Source organism: Amblyraja radiata, chromosome 26 (assembly GCF_010909765.2).
Source record: "Amblyraja radiata isolate CabotCenter1 chromosome 26, sAmbRad1.1.pri, whole genome shotgun sequence".
In the NCBI taxonomy this organism is placed as follows: Eukaryota; Metazoa; Chordata; class Chondrichthyes; order Rajiformes; family Rajidae; genus Amblyraja; species Amblyraja radiata.
In genome coordinates, this window is record NC_045981.1 from 31,748,303 (window position 1) to 31,767,988 (window position 19,686).

At 43.3% G+C, this 19,686-nt stretch overlaps 1 protein-coding gene across 2 annotated transcripts in view; it reads right to left on the bottom strand.

Annotated features, from left to right (window-relative positions):
• The window catches only part of ntn1 (netrin 1), a 204,682-nt gene that overhangs the window by 107,276 nt on the left and 77,720 nt on the right, over window positions 1-19,686 (bottom strand). The gene's annotated exons all lie outside the window — the stretch shown is intronic.

Genomic DNA, 19,686 nt, shown 5'->3' on the forward strand with positions numbered 1-19,686 from the left:
AAGGTGGCTGGTCTCAAGATTGCTGCCTCGTTAGCAGTGGACCATGAGCTTCAACAATTGTCTGTCGAGTCTTGCCAAGCAAGATCACAAGGAATAGGAGTATCATGGCTGAGTTATCTCTCCCTCCTTACCCCATTCTCCTGCATTCTCCCCATAACCTCTGACACCTGTACTAATCAAGAATCTATCTATCTCTGCCTTCAAAATATCCACTGACTTGGCCTCCACAGCCTTCTGTGGCAAAGAATTCCACAGATTCACCACCCTCCGATGAAAGAAATTCCTCCTCATCTCCTTCATATAAGAACGTCCTTTAATGCAGAGGCGAGAGGCCCTTGGAACAAAGAGTCAGAATATGGTTTAGCTTCTTTAAATTTACGAGTCTTTTCAGTTGCTCAAAGTTGCTATGTACCCAAACCGCAACACATAGGTACTGAAAAATGGAATCATCAAATATATGACAATTTGCAGGATGACAGGTTGGACTTAATCATCCAAATCTGTCTGTCCAGTATTCTCCAAGGATCTCGCCTTAAATCAATACCTTTCAATGTACAGCTTAACAACAATGTACAGCTATGACAGACACGGTATCAACAAGCAGTGACCTGCCTATCTTCACAACAGCAGGTGGAGACACTTTCTAATCTTGTTGCCAAAACTCTTCTGAACAACTTAAGATCAATTGGGTAAGATCAGTGTATGCTCCAGGTTGGAGGGCCAGAATTGTATTCAGCCAGGCACCCACGAAAGTAAAAAGGAGAGAACGGACAAAGTGAATCAGAAAGTACACTTGCAGATTTTTATTTTAAAGGGCCTTCATCTCTGGAGTTAAATGGAGACATAGGATCTGCATCTTGAACAAAACACAAAGTGATGCAAGATCTCATCCCACTTCAGGAGTAGCATAGATGGGGCATCTTGGTCGGCATGGACAAGTTGGGCCGAAGGACCTGCTTCTCTGCTGTATGGCTCTATGATTCCATGACTCTAATTGAAATATTGCAGCATTTAGATTAAAAAAGTTAAGGGAGAAAATAAAAATCACTTTTTATCATGAGTGTTAAGTGTGTGTGTGTGTGTGCGTATTTTAGTTTAATTTAGTTTAGAGATACAGTATGGAAACAGACACTTTGGCCCACTAAGTCTACACCGACCAGTGATCCACGTACACTAACACTATCCTACACATTAGGGAGAATTTACAGAAGCCAATTAACCTACAAATCCGCATGACTTGGGAGTGTGGGAGGAAACGGGAGCACCCCGAGAAAACCTACACGGTCACAGCGAGAATGTACAAACTGTGCACGATTAGCACCCATAGTCAGGATCGAACCCAGGTTTCTGGTGCTGTGCCACTCTGTTCCAACAGCTGGAGTATCTGATGTTTGTCATGCACACTTCCGAGCATCTGATTCCATTATGGAACTGACATATGGAGATGAGTACACCGATCGACAACACTCTTGCAGGTGTTTAATGCTAGTGACCAAAAAGCAAGTCTATACCCTCTCTCAACAGGCACTTGCTTGATCCCATCTCTAATATTTGTAATATATAGAACTCTGCATTAATTGCTCCCAAAAAATCTCAAAAGTTGCTTGGAAATTGATCCCTGGCTAATATGTGCCACAGTGCAAATTAGTATTCTCTTCAAATACATTCCATTGATTTCAATCAAATGAGTTTGAAAGGGAGAGTACATTGCCGATAATACCAAACATACAATTTAGTAGTAGCAAAGTAGTAGTTTTGGTCAATTGAACTGTAAAACATGTACATTTCACAAAGATTTAAGTGTTAACCGTCAAGCTGGATTTACTATCACGACTGTTATAAGAAAGTAAAGCTTAATTTCACTTTGAATTTGTTCCTGTGAAACTTACATCAAGTATCATGCCTCTAGCCATATTGAATTTCCTGTTTAACAAACTCAAGGTCTTTTGACATTTCCTTGTAAGCTATTGTTGCTTTTAAACGTAATCATTGGTGCTCAATTTAATTATGGATGGCATGATGGTGCAGAGCTAGAGTTGCTGCCTTACAGCGCCAGAGACCGGTTCGATCCTGATTATGGATACCGTCTATATGGAGTTTGTACATTCTCCCTGTGACTGTATGGTTTTTTTCTGGGTACTGCGGTTTTCCCCCACACTCCAAAGACGTACAGGTTTGTAGGTTAATTGGCTTCAGTAAAGATTTTGAATTGTCCGTAGTGTGTAGGATAGTGCTAGTGTGTGGGAATTTCTGGTCGGCATGGGCTCGGCAGGCCAAAGGGCCTGTTTCCGCGCTGTAGCTCTAAACTAAACTAACCCAAACTAAAGCCAAGAATGACATTTAGCAATAGAGCATCTTATCAAAGACGATATACAATTTGTGGAAAGCAAGAAAAACCAGAGGCATCCTACAAGTAGTTGCGCAAATGTGTTACATTGGGTCTTGCATAATTGCAGCAGATTACTGCCTGAGTAACAGACGTCCCTCCAGTCGCTCCAGTGCTGACTTGCAATGCCTCAACGGTCATCGGATAGCCAAGGTTTTCCTGGGAAATAAAACTACTTTCAACGTGGAATTTTGAAAGCTGTCACAATTGAACGAAGATCAGAATCTGAGGCACTCCAAAGATCTCATCCCCCAATGTGTGTCCACAAATTCAATCAGAGCATTCCTGCTACTTTCCAGATGAACGAGACTAATTCAGAAGTCAGATATATAAAAGAAGATAGACACAAAAAGCTGAACTCATCAGGTCAGGCAGCATCTCTGGAGAAACGGAATAGGTGACGTTTCGGGTTGAGACCCTTCTTCAGAGTCTGACCTGCTGAGTTACTCCCGCTTTTTGTGTCTATCTTCGGTTTTAACCAGCATCTGCAGTTCCTTCCTACACAGTCAAATATATAAGCTCTTCCTGAATTCAAGGATTGGAAAAGAAAGAATGAATTAATAAAAAATATCTTTCTGGGTGGTGGACAACACAGAGCTGCTGGTAGAGCTGCTCCTCACAACACCAGAGACCTGGGTTTGATTCTGACCTCAGGTGCTGTCTGTGTGGAGTTTGCACGTTCTCCCTGTAACAACATGAGTTTCCTTCGGGTGCTCTGGTTCCCTCCCACATTCATAAGATGTGCGGCTTTGTAGGTTAATTGACCGTATATAAATAGCCACGAGTGTGCAGGGAGTGGATGAGAAAATGGGATAGATGAAAAGTGTGAGCGATGATCAATGTCTCGGTGGGTCAACGACCTGTGTCCATGCTGTATCGCACAACATAACTAAACTAAACTAAATTGTAGCGATCCTTCGCAAGACAATCAATTACAAATTCAGGCAATTATAGAGCCCGAGAGTTATACAGCATGGAAACATGCCCTTTGGCCCAACTTGCCTATGCTGACCAATCTACATTAGTCCCACTGCCCACGGTTGGCCCATATCGCTCTAAACCTTTCCTCTCCATGTATCTGTCCAAATATCTCTTAAATGTTGTTATAAAATCTGCCTCAACTACCTCCTTTTAGTTTTATGAATAGAGCGCGGAAACAGGCCTTTTGGTCCACAGAGTCTGCACCGACCAGCGATCCTCACACACTAACACTATACACACACTCGGACAATTTACAATCATACCAAGGCAATTAACCTACAAACCGGTACATTTTTGGAGTGTGGTAGGAAACCGGAGCTCCCGGAGAAGACCCACGCAGATTACGGGGAAAACGTACATAGTCTGCACAGACAACACCTGTGGTCAGTATCGAACATGGATCTCGGGCGCTGTAAGGTGGCAACTATACTGCTGCACTATCGTGCTGCCCGGAAGCTCATTCCATGTACCCACCATCCTGATGTGTAAAAGTTTTGACCCCCTAGGGTTGCTATTAAATGTTTCCCCCCTCACTTCAAACCAACACAAATTGAAACTATTTGTAGTAGAATAGAATAAATCCCACATTTCTAATGATAGACAATTATTCTCTGAGGGTACAGACCTCAGTAAAGGTCTATAAGTAAACTTGCTTGCACTGAGATTCAACATTTAGTTCCAGACAGCCCCTCATGACCCACAGCACATTTGATGCCATTTTAGTGAGCAAAGGATCCAATAATTTAATTTCAAAACTGCAGTAGACGACGATGATTTAATTCAAATCCACCTAATGCTGCCTTTATACCGCAGAGCTGTTATCCAATGCACCATTGGATTGTGACTGTGCAACCCCTTTGGGATCTGTCTGATGATATTAATTTACGTTGGTCTCAGGAGACGGCAGGGGCAAAGCAGCAATGAGACTGACGGCTTTTTCCTCAGGATTTCCAGCCATACCATTCGTATAGTGTAGATTGGTAGAAAGTTACATGAGCTGGAATCTTAAAATGTTGATAGAAGCCTTATCAAGTCAGACTGCATAATACTCAAGGTCAGGCCATTAAAGAACGTCTTTGTCATGAAGCAACATTATAATAAAGATGCATTCAAATATTTTCAGTTTTTTTTAATTCTCCCATGCAACGAGACAGTAATTTGACACCTTCTAGTACTTTGCGGCAATGCTGGAAGCAATTGAATTTATGTTGGATCAATAATTGTGAACAGAATTTGATCAGGCAAGTAGATGGGTTAATTGGAAAGTGTAACCCCGACTGGACTTCAAAGGCGGCACAATAGTAGAGCTGCTGCCTCATATCGCCAGTGACCTGGGTTTGATCCAGACTTTGGGTGCTGTCTGGGCAGAGCTTGTACATTCTCCCTGTGACTAATTGGGTTTTCTCTGGGTCCTTCAGGTTCCTCCCACATCCCAAAGATGTGCAGGTTTGTACATTAATTTGCTTCTGTAAATTCCCCCAAGTATGTAGGATGCAAAAGTGGGATAACATAGAACTAGCGTGAATGGGTGATCGATGGTCAACATGGATTTGATGGGCCGAAGGGCCTATTACCACACTGCATCTCTTAACTAAGGTAAATGCACAGTGTATTTTACCTAGAGTAGGGTAGTCAAGATCTAGAGGATATAGGATTAAGGTGAGAGGGGAAAGAATTAATAGGAACCTGGGAGGCAACTTTTTCCACACAAAAGGTGGTGGGTATATGGAATGAGCTACCAGAGGCGGTGGTTGAGGCAAGTACGAAAACAACATTTAACAAACACTTAGACAGGTACATGGACTGGAAAGGTTTAGAGGGATTTGACCTAGATGGCAGATGGGACTAGTGTATATGGGACATCTTGGTTGGTGTGGGCAAGTTGGACTGAATGACCTGTTTACATGCCATATGTCTCTATAACTAAACAGCTCCAATGCAAACGTCACCCATCCTTTTTCTCCAGAGATGCTGCCTGACCCGCTGAATTGCTCCAGCATGTTGTGCCTATCTAAACTCAGAAAGGGCAGGAGAGAGAGAGATATATACATTTCCATCTAACTCCGAATACTCTGATTAACTGCAAAGATAAATCCTGTGAAATTCTCAGTGAGAACACACTCAGAGAAGATAGGCACAAAAAACTGGAGTAAACCAGTGAGACAGGCATCATTTCCGGAGAGAAGGAATGAGTGACATTTTGGGTCGAGACCCTCTTGACCTGAAACGTCACCCATTCCTTCTCTCCTGAGATGCAACCTGTCCCACTGAGCTACTCCAGCTTTTTGAGTCTATCTTTGGTTTAAACCAAAATCTGCTGTTCCTTCTTACACACACTCAGAGAAGGTGCGATGCTTGTACGTCATAGATACATAAACAATAGGTACAGGAGTAGGCCATTCGGCCCTTCAAGCCAGCACCGCCATTCAATATGATCATGGCTGATCATCCACAATTAGTACCCCGTTCCTGCCTTCTCCCCATACCCCTTGATTCTGCTAGCCCCAAGAGCTCTATCTAACTCTCTTTTGAATGTATCCAGTGAATCGGCCTCCACTGCCTTCTGACGCAGAGAATTCCACAAATTCACAACTCTCTGTGTGAAAACGTTTTTCCTCATCTCAGTTCTAAATGGCCTACCCCTTATTCTTAAACTGTGGCCCTTGGTTCTGGACTCCCCCAACACGTTTCCTGCATGTAGCATGACCAATTCCTTAATAATTTTACATGTTTCTATAAGATCCCCTCCCAGTGATTACAAGCCCAGTCGCTCCATTCTTTCATCATATGCTGCACTCCCTCAATAGAAAGAATGTCCTTCCTCAAATTAGGAGACCAAAACTGCTCCAGGTGTGGTCTCACCAGAGCCCTGTACGACTACAGAAGGACCTCTTTGCTCCTATACTCAACTCCTCTCTTTATGAAGGCCAACATGCTTTCTTCGCTGCCTGTTGTACGTGTATGCTTACTTTCAGGGACTGATGTACCAGAACACCGAGGTCTCTTTGTACTTCCCCTTTTCCTAACCTGTCACTATTCAGATAATAATCAGCCTTCCCATTCTTGCCTCCAAAGTGTCCACATTTATCCACATTATACTGCATCTGCCATGCATCTGCCCACACACCCAACCTATCCAGGTCACTCTGCATCCTCATAGCATCCTCTTCACAGTTCACACTGCCATCCAGCTTTTGTGTCATCTGCAAATTTGCTAATGTTACTTTTAATTCCTTCATCTAAATCATTAATGGATATTGTAAATAGCTACGTTCCCAGCACCGAGCCTTGAGGCACCCCACTAGTCACTGCCTTCCATTCTGAATGGGACCCGTTAATCCCTACTCTTGGTTTCCTGTCTGCCATCCAATTTTCTATCTATGTCAATACCCTACCCCCAATACCATGTGCTCTCATTTTGCCCACTAATATTCTGTGTGGGACCTTATCAAAGGCTTTCTGAAAGTCCAGGTACACTACATCCACTGCGGAAATTGGAGGAACAGCACCTCATATTCCGTCTGGGGTCCTTGCGCCCTTATGGCATCAACATCGAATTCCCCCAATTTGGCTAGCCTGTGCTGTCCCCTCCCCTTCCTTCACCCTCTAGCTGTCTCCTCCCACCCTCCCATCCGCCCGCCCTCGGGCCCCTCCTCCTCCCTTTTTCCTTCTTTCTTTCCCCACCCCCCATCAGTCTGAAGAAGGGTTTCGGCCCGAAACGTCGCCTATTTCCTTCGCTCCATAGATGCTGCTGCACCCGCTGAGTTCCTCCAGCAATTTTGTGTACCTTCGATATTCCAGCATCTGCAGTTCCCTTTTGAACACTACATCCACTGGCTCTCCCTTGTCCATTTTACTTGTTACATCCTCAAAAAAATCCAGAAGATTTGTCAAGCATGATTTCCCCTTCGTAAATCCACACTAACTTGGACTGATCCTGTTACTGCTATCCAAATGCGCCGCTATTACATCTTTGATAATCGACTCCAGCATCTCCCCCACCACCGATATCAGGCTAACTAGTCTATAATTCCCTGCTCTCTCTCTCCCTCTCCTTCCTTGGAAAGCAGGATAACATTAGCTACCCTCCAATCCATAGGAACTGATCCAGAATCTATACAACATTGGGAAATGTTCACCAATGCATCCACAATTTCTAGAGCCACCTTCTTGAGTACCCTGGGATGCAGAACCATCAGGCCCTGGGGATTTATCAGCCTTCAGTCCCATCAGTCTACCCAACACAATTTCATGACAAATGTGAATTTCCTTCAGTTCCTCTGTTACCCAAGGTCCTCTGTCCCCTAGTACATCTGGGAAATTTTTTGTCATCCTTAGTGAAGACAGAACCAAAGTACCTGTTCAACTCGTCTGCCATTTCCTTGTTCCCCATAATAAATTTGTTACCTGTTTCTGTCTTCAAGGAACCCACATTTACTTGTCTTAACTAATTTTTTCCTATTCACATACCTAAAGAAGCTTTTACTATACTCCTTTATATTTTTGGCTAGCTTACCTTCATACTTCATCTTTTCTCCCCGTATTGCCTTTTTAGTTACCTTCTGTTGCTCTTTAAAAGTGTCTCAATCCTCTGGCTTCCCACTCATCTTTGCTATGTTATACGTCTGCTCTTTTATTTATATACTGTCCTTGACTTCCCGACCGCCTCTTAGAATCTTTCTTCCTCTTTGGAATGAAATGACCCTGCATCTTATTCCCAGAAACACCTGCCATTGCTGTTCCACCGTCATCCCTGCTAGGGTCCCTTTCCAGTCAACTTTGGCCATCTCCTCCCTCATGCCGACATAGTCCCATTTGTTCAACTGCAATACTGACACTTCTGATTTCACCTTCTCCCTCTCAAATTGCAGATTAAAACTTAACATGTATGATCACTACCTCCGTATGGTTCCTTTACCTTGAGTTCCCCTATCAAATCCGGCTCATTACACGACACTAAATCCAGAATCAATAATACCACGGCTGCAGACAGTGAGCAAAGTATGACAGTGGCCCGGGCTGAGTGGAACATGTACAAGATTAAACCATTGACAACAGGGGAGAAGATGCTATGCTGCGGAGAGCCATGATAAAGATCTAACCTCAAGGCCAAACCCATTCTGGCAGTACAAACATTTCATCTGCTCCATTTGATAGAAACAAGCAGCATAATTTGCCTGTCATTTCCTCGAGTAACTTTGACCCTGGTGCGAGGCTGCGAGGCAAGCTGAAACTGAATCTGTTGCCGTAACCTGTCAAGTGGGCTGTTTCTCAGCATATCAAACGGAGCAGTCGTTCGCTTATGGCCATCGTGGCCTGCCTGCCTGCCAGTAACATTGGCAGCACAGCGATTCACAGCCACAGTGCAGCAAGCAAACAGCAACAGCCAGTCCTCCCAATTAACAGGACAAATTACTCCCAGGTGGGAACTCAGAGTTGATTGAAGGCAATGAAAAAGTTGCCAGAGGCGACAATGTCAGCCACAGTTCTATCATGTCACCATCATGCACGCACGCCTTTTTTTATGTGAAGCTGCTGTCAACTCCATTTTAATTTATGATTTTAAAGTCTGATGTTTCTTTAAAATGTGTCTGAAAATTCTCCTCACAGGTGTCAGGTATTCTGGATTGTATTGAACTGAGTCATCCATAGCCAGGTGATGATACTTTATGTCATATTATTCAAACATACATTATTCCCATGGAACATCCAGCAATTCAGAGAGGGAGTAGAATTATTTAGTTTGACTCATAGATTGCTGTAAAATGCATTGTTTTGCAGTTCATCAAATTTTCCCAGGTTCTAAAACAAATATATCTTCTTCTAAACCAGCATCTGCCATTGCCTCCTGCATGTAACTTTACTCTTAATCTTTTAGTTTCCGTTTTAGAGATAAAGGGTGGTAAAAGGCCCTTCAGCCCACCAAATCCACACTGACTAGCAATCACCCATACACCAGTTCTATCCTACAAACTAGAGACAATATACCTAAGCCACTACAAACCTGTTTACTGTTTGGATTTTAACTTGCACTAAACCTTATTCACATTATTCCCTTTATCATGTATCTGTACACTGTGGATGGCTCGATTGTAATCATGTATTGTCTTTCTGCTGACCGATTAGCACGCAACAAAAGCTTTTCACTGTACCTTGGTCCAAGTGATGATAAACTAAACTAAACTTAACGTCTTTGGAATATGGGAGGAAACTGGAGCATCCAGAGGAAACCCACGCAGGGAGAACAAACAAACTCCACGCAGACAGCACCCGTATTATGATCAGCCATGATCACATTGAATGGCGGTGCTGTCTCGAAGGGCCGAATGGCCTACTCCTGCACCAGTTGGCGATTGTCTATTGTATTTGGATCGAACCCGGATCTCTGGTGCATTAAAGCAGCACTCAACCGCTGCGCCCTTGTAAATTATACTTCTGTAAATTGTCCCTGGTGTGTAGGATAAATTAGTATGACTAGTGCGAACTGGTCGGCGTAGACTCAGTAGGCCAAACGCCCCGTTTCCACGCTGTATCTCTAAATCTTGCTGCGCTAAAACTCCGAAAAGCTGCATTGCTTGAAAGATTCACTGAAACAAGCTATGTTCCCAGATATCTCAGATTGTACAGTATATTGTATGACGGTTCATTTTATCATGCAATCTCTTTTTAGTATTTATTTATCTGAGTGGGACACTGATTTTTTTTATGGATTCACAGAATCAAAGCTTAAATAGTGAAATATTTCTGAGAAACAAAGGTGCGCAAATGTACACAAATCTAACAGAGATATTTAAATATCCAGGATTAAATTAGCTTCCTGTTCAAGAACAGCTTCTTCCCAGCAAGCACTTCACTAACCTCAGCAACGGTGATCTTCTGTGGATAGACACAAAATGCTGGAGTAACTCAGCGGGTCAGACATCATCTCTGGGGAAAAGGAACACTGTTCACATCCTTGTATCCCCCTCGTTATCACACCTTCCCCAGCCAACAATGGCCGATTATGGACTCCACCCTTCCAGAGGTCACCTGTTGCCATTCCTGATTTGTTCTGGCCTTTTCTTACATCCAGCCTTTTTTCCCCCTCCACCTCTATCTTACAGTATGAAGATCTGACCCAAAATGACACCTATTCCTTTTCTCCAGAGATGCTGCCTAACCCACTGAGTTAACGGCCTGTCCCACTTTCACGACCAAATTCACGACCTCTGCCGAGTTTGCCCTTGACTCATACTCGCAGCATGGTCGTCACGAGGTTGTAGGTAGGTCGTAGGTAGGCCGTGATGCTAGTCGCAGGTACTCATGGCATCAAGTAGGTCGGGACGTATTTCTAGCCTGATGAAAAATGTCCACGAGTAAAAAAGGTTGTGAATTAGGTCCTTTACTCCAGCATTTTGTATCTATCTTCGGTATAAACCAGCATCTGCAGCTCCTTCCTACATATATGATCTTCTGTGGACTGTGCAATTAGTTGCATTACGGTCTTCGGTTTTTGCATTGTTATGGTTATCTGGTATTACGGTTATTAATTTATTGTATATTTATAAATATTTCAATGAATATTTAATAAAATATTTCATTACATTCTCCCTGTGACTACATGGATTTTCTTTGGGCGCTCCAGTTTGCTTTCACACTCCAAAGACGTGCATGTTTGTAGGTTAATTGACTTCTGTAAATTTCCCCTATGCAGGATGCGAACATGGGATAGCATGGAGTATGGTGGATCACCGGTCACCGCGGACTCGGTGGGCCGATGGTCGGTGGGCCTGTTGCCATACTCTATCTTTCAATCAATTTAAACGCCTCTGCATATGATGCAGATGATAATGACAGATAATTTGGATTATTTGCCTATATTTGGTCATTGGCTCAGTCTACCCTCCCCCACCTGAAGTTCCCTCTGTCATCCTTCCCCCTCAACCCACTGAGTTACTCGAGTTCATTGTGTTGTTTTTATTGTAAACCTGCAGTTCCTTGTGTCTGAAGTCGCTGTTCCTAGTTTCTTTTGAGAAAAACTGATCCCCAGATTTTCCTCGTTCCCATCTATGCAGAAATCCATTCCAAGCATTGATGCCCTTGGAATGACGAAGGACTTCCATACATCAGTTCGAAAGTATTTAGGCCTCTGCCCTAATCTGCAAAATCTAATTTGCAGTAACATACTGGATTTATTTGTTCAATATATTTTCTCTCTGGGTATAAAATGACCTCTCTGAAACCACCTCCTCACACCCAGAAGCCCGTCCTCCCAGTCCTTTCCACATTTTAATCACAACACCTGGGATTACCCTTGTCAGCCTCTCTTGCCCCTGGCACCTATGTAATATTTATGGGTTGTTCTAAGTGACTCACTCCCGCTGAGAAAAATAATCTGAAAATTGTCCATAAAATAAACCAAAGAAGTAAGTACATGGTTTATGATGTCTTGCAAACAAATCAGAAAACCAGCGGCATTACTTGGGATATTTACTTTGAATCATACATTTATATATGTATATAAAGACACACAAACGCGCGCACACACACATATATATTTTTATTTTCAACCAGATAGAATATTGTAAAATAGTGTGCGTGTGTATACAAACATATTCATATATGTATCATATACAAGATACATTTATTTGTCACATATACCAACTGGTACAGTGAAATGTGTGGTCACCATACAACCATACGAATAATAAAGAGCACAGAACACGATAGTCTTTAACACAGACATCCCCACACAGCGGAATCAAAGGTTCCCCACTGTGAGGGAAGGCTCAAATATTCAGTCATCCTCCTCCGTTGTCGTCCGTAGTTCACCTGTGGTCGGGGGGCTCCCGAACCCCTCGCAGTCGTCGTTACGGGCGGCCCGATGTTCAGGCCCTCACGCCGGGATGATGGAACTCCTATGTCAGAATGGGAAAACCACCTCAACGGCTTGGACATCCGAATCGGCCACTTCCTACCGGAGTCCGCGGCTCCTGAAGTCCACAGGCCGCGCTGGTCGGAGATTCAACGCTGGCGGCCCTCGGCAAAGGGCCCCAGGACTGCTCGATGTTGGTCAGCGCCGCCCGCGCTGGGAGCTCTGCAAACCCCAGCTCCGCGATGTTGAAGCAGCAGGCCCAGCACTCCTGAGCTTCAAACGGCGATCCAGGTAAGCATCCGCCCGCTCCGCGGTGAATCCAGTGCTGCGCTGCTGAAGCTTGGTCCGGTCCCCGGCAGGAAAGGCCGCGCCAATCCAGTTGGTTGGACACGGGGGGGGGGGGGGGGGGGGGGTGGGGGGGGGGGGGGGGGTGGGGGGGGTGGGGGGGGCGAAGACGCGACTCCCAAAATAGTCGCGTCCTCGCCAGGAAGTGACTGGGAAACGGTTTCCCCCTTTCCCTACCCTCCTCCCCCACATAGAAAAACTAAAGAATCCTCCAAATCACACTTTTAAAACAGACTAAAAATAAAAAAAGATTAAAAAACAGACAGACTGTAGGCAGAGGCTGCCATCAATGCAGCGCCCCTAGTGGAGATCACTTTCTCTCTCTCTCTGTATATAAATATAGACACATGTGTGTGTGTGTGTGTGTGTGTGTGTGTGTGTGTGTGTGTGTGTGTGTGTGTGTGAGTGTGCGTGTGAGAGTGTGTATGTGTGTGTGTGTGAGTGTGAACACATGTATGCATGTGTGAATGTGTGCGTGTGTGCGTACACGTGTGCATGTGCTTACACATGTGTGCGCATGTGTTTACGCGTTTGTGTACACGTATGTGCATGTGTGTATTTTACAATATTCCAGTTGGCTGAAAATAAAAATGTGGATCGTGAGTTCTGTATCGCTCCCTGCAATAGTGTTTGATGGGTTGTTTTACATTTTTTGAAGAGTTGATTCAAATTAGTGTTGACCCTGGAAACTAACAGCTCATACAGCCCATTCTCGGGTGCTGTAGAAACCATGAGGGAATTTAAATGACAGAACTAATTAGCTGTGATAAACTAATTAAATTATGCTGATAAGATTTTGATTTGTGCGTAGTGGGAGAGTGTTTATCAAGGGATATGCCTTGTTTAGTACAATACACATGGACAGAGATCCTCTCAGTCAATCAGGTCAACGTCATGATAAGAACTTGTATTTATCTTTCTATCATTCCACACCTCTCTTCAATGGTGTCTACTGCAGCTTTTATTGACTGGAGCAACTAATTTTAAGTGAGTCAGACATTAATAACTAGCAGTGGAGGAAAGAACTGCAGATGCCAGTTTAAATGCTGGAATAACTCAGCGGGACAAGCAGCATCTCTGGAGATAAGGAATAGGTGACGTAGCATTTTCTCTAAATGTTGCTCCTCTCAACATAAGGCTATTTCCACCCTGGGACAAAGGTCCTGACTATCTACCCTGTCTGTGTCCCTTGTAGATCTTTTCATTAGCTCTGCAAAGATGCGAGGGGGTGGGGTTGCTGAGAATGATGTGGATACCCGGCAGTGGGCTGCCCGTTGCCACGTGCGGCTGCAGGCCTGCTTCGCCGCTGTGAGCAGAAGATAAATCTGTTTGATTAACTTTTTGTAGCGTTGTCGGCAACCAGAAATGTGGCAACACATGTGCTGCCGAGGTGAGGTCTGCTGTGTGATTTTACCGGGTTGCAAAACAAAGCATTTTGCTGTGCCTCGGTACATGTGACAATAAATTATCATTGAATCATTGATTTACTTCAACACCTTGAGCTACGTTAAACCCTCCTTTTCTTACAAGCTAAGCATTCCTGAAAAAAAAACTTGACAAAGTATTGACACTTCAGGCTCTTCAAAAAAAGCCACAGTCAACAGATTTCTTTCCTCGCCTCCCTGAATTGAACCATGGCAGAACTGTCATAGCTGGCTGCCTTTCTGGCTGCTCTCCACAATGCAAGGAATGAAGGCAGTAGATAGACGAGATTCTAACAGCTAGCTGATGCAAGGTAGAGCTGCTGCCTTACTGTGCCAGAGACCCAGGTTCGATCCTGACAACATGTGCTGGCTGTACGGAGTTTGTACCTTCTCCCTATGACCCCAGGGATTTTCTCCAGGATCTCCAGTTCCCTCCCACACTCCAAAGATATACAGGTTTGTAGACTAGTTGGCTTGGTATAATTGTAAAATATCCCTAGTGTGTAGGATAGTGTGAGTGTGTGGGGATTGCTGGTCGGCATGGTGGGGCAAAGAGCCTGTATCTCTAAACTAAACTAAACCAGTGATCTGCTAATTCATGAAACAATCTTCCCATTGCAGAAACTATAACAGGGCTCTGATTGATTTATCGTTGTGAAAATGAATATTTAGAATAATGGACATTTTCCAAAGAAAGTAATATAATTTTTTGAAGGATCACCATTCCTTCTTTTGGTGTAAAGAAAAAATTAATGCATACATAATTTTATTTGGAATAAAATTCGAAATAAAATCCTTGTAGAATTGAGTAAGAAATTAATTGTTTTGTTTGGGACATATGATAACAAACACTCTTGATTCGACCATAGAACACAGAGCAGTACTACACAAGGACAGGCCATTCAGCCCACAATGGCCATGTTGAACATGATGCCAACTTAGACCAATCTCCTCTCCCTGCACATGATCCATATCCCACGATTTCCTGCCTATCTAAAAGCCACTATCGTAGTTACCTCCATCACCCCCGACAGCTCTTTCCAGGCCCTCACCACTCTCTGTGCAAAAAAACCCAAACTTGCCTTGTACATCTCATTTAAACCTTGCTCCTCTCGCCAGAAAGAAAAAGGGAAAAAAGATTCTGACTGTCTAACCTATCTATGCCGCTCATTATCTTATTTATTTCAATCAGGTCTTCCATCAACCTCCAATGTTCCAGAGAAATCAATCCAGTTTGTCTAACCTTTCCTTATTGATAAAACACTCTAATCCAGGAAGCATTTATACAAGACATAAAGTACTGGAGTAACTCAGCGGGACATTCAGCATCTGTGGAGAAAATGGATAGGTGCAGTTTCGGGTCAGGACCCTTCTTCAGACTTCATATTGCCATATCTGAGTTACTGTGTGGAGATATGCGGTAACGCCTACAAAACCAACCTACAGCTGTTATGCACATTACAAAAAAGAGCAAGAGTGATCAATAACGTTGGATATCTTGAACATACCTGTACCAATTTATTATTCTTAAAGTCACATACACTGAAGTTCACCGACCTGGTTAAATTTAAGACTGCACAAATCATGTACATAGCAAGAAATAATTTACTTCCGGGAAATATACAAAAACTATTTATGGAAAGACAGGGTGGGTATAATTTGAGAGGGGAACTTAATTTAAAAAAACTCAATGTCAGAACAACTCTTAAAAGTATGTGCATAAGAATCTGTGGGGTGAATTTGCGGAATGGTTGGAACAGGAGATGAAACTTAGCACAAACATAATTCAGTTTAAAAAGATGTACAAAAACACTTTTTTAAAAGGATATTGGGATGAGGATAGGTGATTTTGAGTGGGATATTTGTTATACTGATTGTATTGGGAAGGGCGATTATAGGGTGATGGGTTGTATATATGACTAAGACATACTGTATATTAGATGAGGGTTTTTTACTTTATTTTTTTCTCTTTTTTTGTATGGCTCTGTAAATATTTGATTAGTGTATACATGTAAATAATTTGGTGTACATATGGAAATAGGTGTTTGTAGCTGCTAAATTTGTATAAGATCATTATAAGCAGTTGAATAAGGGGTGGGAATTAATAAGCTTTGGCTTCTTCCTGCTCCTTTTCGGACACATATGATTTCATTTATTTATAGATATTGTTTATGACACTTTATAAATATTCTTATTTTGTGTTTTTTGTTTTTTGTACGCTGTTTCACACTTGCTTTTTTATTCTTGTACTGTTCGAAATAAAGAATTAATTAATTAAGTAAATAAATAAAGACTGCTTGTAATGGCGGGGGGGGGAAGCTGAAAGAGAGATGGGGGCAGAACAAAGACTGGATAGACTCGGCTTGTACTCGCTAGAATTTAGAAGATTGAGGGGGGATCTTATAGAACCTTACAAAATTCTTAAGGGGTTGGACAGGCTAGATGCAGGAAGATTGTTCCCGATGTTGGGGAAGTCCCGAACAAGGGGTCACAGTTTAAGGATAAGGGGGAAATCTTTTAGGACTGAGATGAGAAAAACATTTTTCACACAGAGAGTGGTGAATCTCTGGAATTCTCTGCCACAGAATGTAGTTGAGGCCAGTTCATTGGCTATATTTAAGAGGGAGTTGGATGTGGCCCTTGTGGCTAAAGGGATCAGGGGGTATGGAGAGAAGGCAGGTACAGGATGCTGAGTTGGATGATCAGCCATGATCATATTGAATGGCGGTGCAGGCTCGAAGGGCCGAATGGCCTACTCCTGCACCTATTCTTCTATGTTTCTATGTTTCTATGTTTCTATGTAAGTGATAGAAGGAAGTCGGAAGAAGGGTCCCGACCCAAAATGCCTGATCCACTGAGTTACTCCAGCACTAGTATTTTCCTGGCAAATGATAGGTGGTTACAGGTGAGGCCAGGTTTTGTCCTGCTTCCCACCTTTCCTCCAGCTTTCTCCCTACTACTGAAGAAGAGTCCCGACTCAAAACATTGCTTATCCATGTTCTCCAGAGATCCTGACTGACACTGGACTAAAAAGTTACTCCAGTGTCTTTTTTTGTTAAAATAACATCTGCAGTTCAGTCTTTATACAACTTTTTTTCCATTTTAATGTCCTTCATTTCCAAATTGCTCTTTGATATTTATGTGCAAGAGTATCCAAAAATCACCCTACTTGGATGTACCTCAAATATTTCAGGTAGTCTTGATTTTGTAGGGAAGTTCTGGGTGACCAAGATGCCCCTACACTCGTCCTATTGCTCGCACTTAGTCCATATCCTTCTAAACCTTTTCTATTGATGTTCCTAGTGTAATGTAGTGTGGTGTAGTGTGGCGTGGTGAGGCGTGGTGAGGCGTGGTGAGGCGTGGTGAGACGTGGTGAGGCGTGGTGAGGCGTGGTGAGGCGTGGTGAGGCGTGGTGAGACGTGGTGAGGCGTGGTGAGGCTTGGTGAGGCTTGGTGAGGCGTGGTGAGACGTGGTGAGGCGTGGTGTAGATTACACTATGGTTTGATATTGGTCAAGCAAAGGAGGTTAAGATTTATGGTGGTAACAAATAGGTAGGAGATGGAGTGCTGAGAGTTAGCCCACATCAATGGAGGCCTGAAAGGTTCTTTGTACATCAAGAGGAACGTCTTTGAACAAAGAGGTGCTACCAGGGGAAGGTCCTCCCCTCTCTTCATTTCCATGCAAGATGTGACAGTTCACTGCTCGGGCTAGAGCTACTATCGCGGTTGCAAATGGAATAGATCAAGTTTTTTTAAAGTTTAGTTTAGAGATACAGAGTGGAAACAGGCCCTTTGGCCCACCAAGTCCACGCCGACCAGCGATCCCCATACACTAACACTATCCTACACACTAGGGGCAATTTACAATTTTTACCAAAGTCAAATTAACCTACAAACCTGTATGTCTTTGGCATGAGGGAGGAAACCGGAGCACCCAGGGAAAACACACGTGGTCACGGGAAGAATGTACAAACTCCATAGAGAGCACCCGTAGTCAGTATTGAACCTGGGCGCCTGGCGCTGTAAGCCAGCAACTCTACCGCTGTGTCGCCATGCCGCCCATTTTATCTGCACATTTAAAGAAAGTCCACGCAACATGCTTGCTCCTGGAATATGGTCCTTTGTGCAGAGTTGAGTCACGTGCAAGGAATTCAAACATATGCACCGTATGATTGAATTCTATTACACCACTGTAATTTTCAACTCAATGTACACAAGTAATGAAAATTATGTTAAAAAAATCTAAATCCCCATATATTTTATGCTACTTTCTGAAATATGATTTCAATTTCAGAGTAACATTGGCAGTGTAAATATTTCCAGACTTTGGTATCAGAAAGCACAGGAAATAGTTTATATCTCAGGCATAATTTTGGCCTGATGGTAATTGAAGTAGATCAGTGAGATTTATCTGCCAATGATATCAGGATGTAGCATTGTGAGCAGAAACCTAATTTTCTACCCGACTGCCTTGATCAAACTATGCTATTGGCAGACTTTCAGTTAAAAACCTCTCCCTACCACCAGCAATTGCACTAACACTCTGGACGTGGAATGAGAGGCTAAACATTTTAAAGAAAATTCCTACTCTGGGAAGAAAGGGGCCCCCTTGTACTGAAATAACAATCTGCAGCCTGACTGCTCAACAACAAAACAAACTAGGAAAAACATGAACAAAAAAAGGGTGGAAATCAAGTGCACAATGTCAGCAGTTTGCACACAAATACACAACACATGACTTGTACCTTTTCAATTTTGGCTGTGTCTTATTTTTATATTGCTACTGTCCCTGCCATGAACTGTCCCTGCCATAGAATTAGGCCATTCGGGCCATCAAGTCTACTCCGCCATTCAAACATGGCTGCTCTATCTCTCCCTCCTAACCCCATTCTCCTGCCTTTTCCCCATAACCTCAGTGTTTTGAGTAGTGGGAGAGTATAAGACTAGAAGGCACAGCCTCAGAATAAAAGGACGTCCATTTAGAATGGAAATGAGGAGGAATTTCTTCAGCCCAAAGGGTGGCAAATCTGTGGGTTTCATTGCCACAGATGGTTATGGAGGCCATGTCAATGGGTATTTTTAAAACGGAGATTGATAGGTTCCTGATTAGTAAGGGCGTCAAAGATTACTGGGAGAAGACAGGAAATGGGTTTGAGAGGAAAGAATAGATCAACCAGGGTTAAATGGCGGAGCAGTCTCGATGGGCCGAATGGCCTAATTCTCCAACTATGTCTTATTAACTTATTATCCTCTGTGTTGCAAATATTCTGTATGCTTTAATATTTAGTTTAGTTTAGAGATACAGCGTGGAAACAGGAACTTCGGCCCAGCGTGTCCTCGCTGACCAGCGATCACCCTATATACGAGCGCTATCCTACACAATAGGGACAATTCTACAACTTACCAAAGGCAATTAACCTACAAAACGGTATGCCTTTGGAATGCATGAGGAAACCGGAGCACCCGGAGACCCATGGTCGCAGGGAGAATGTATAAACTCCATACAGACAGCAACCAGTCAGGATCGAACCCAATCTCTGGCGATGCAAGGCTGCAACTCTACCACCGAGCAACTGTGCTGCCCAAATGCAAATGCTCCAAATGCAACCTGGTCAACATACTACAAAGCTGTATCATGACTTTCTGACTCTTATACTCAATGCCCCAACCGATGACGGCAAGCATACCATATGCCTT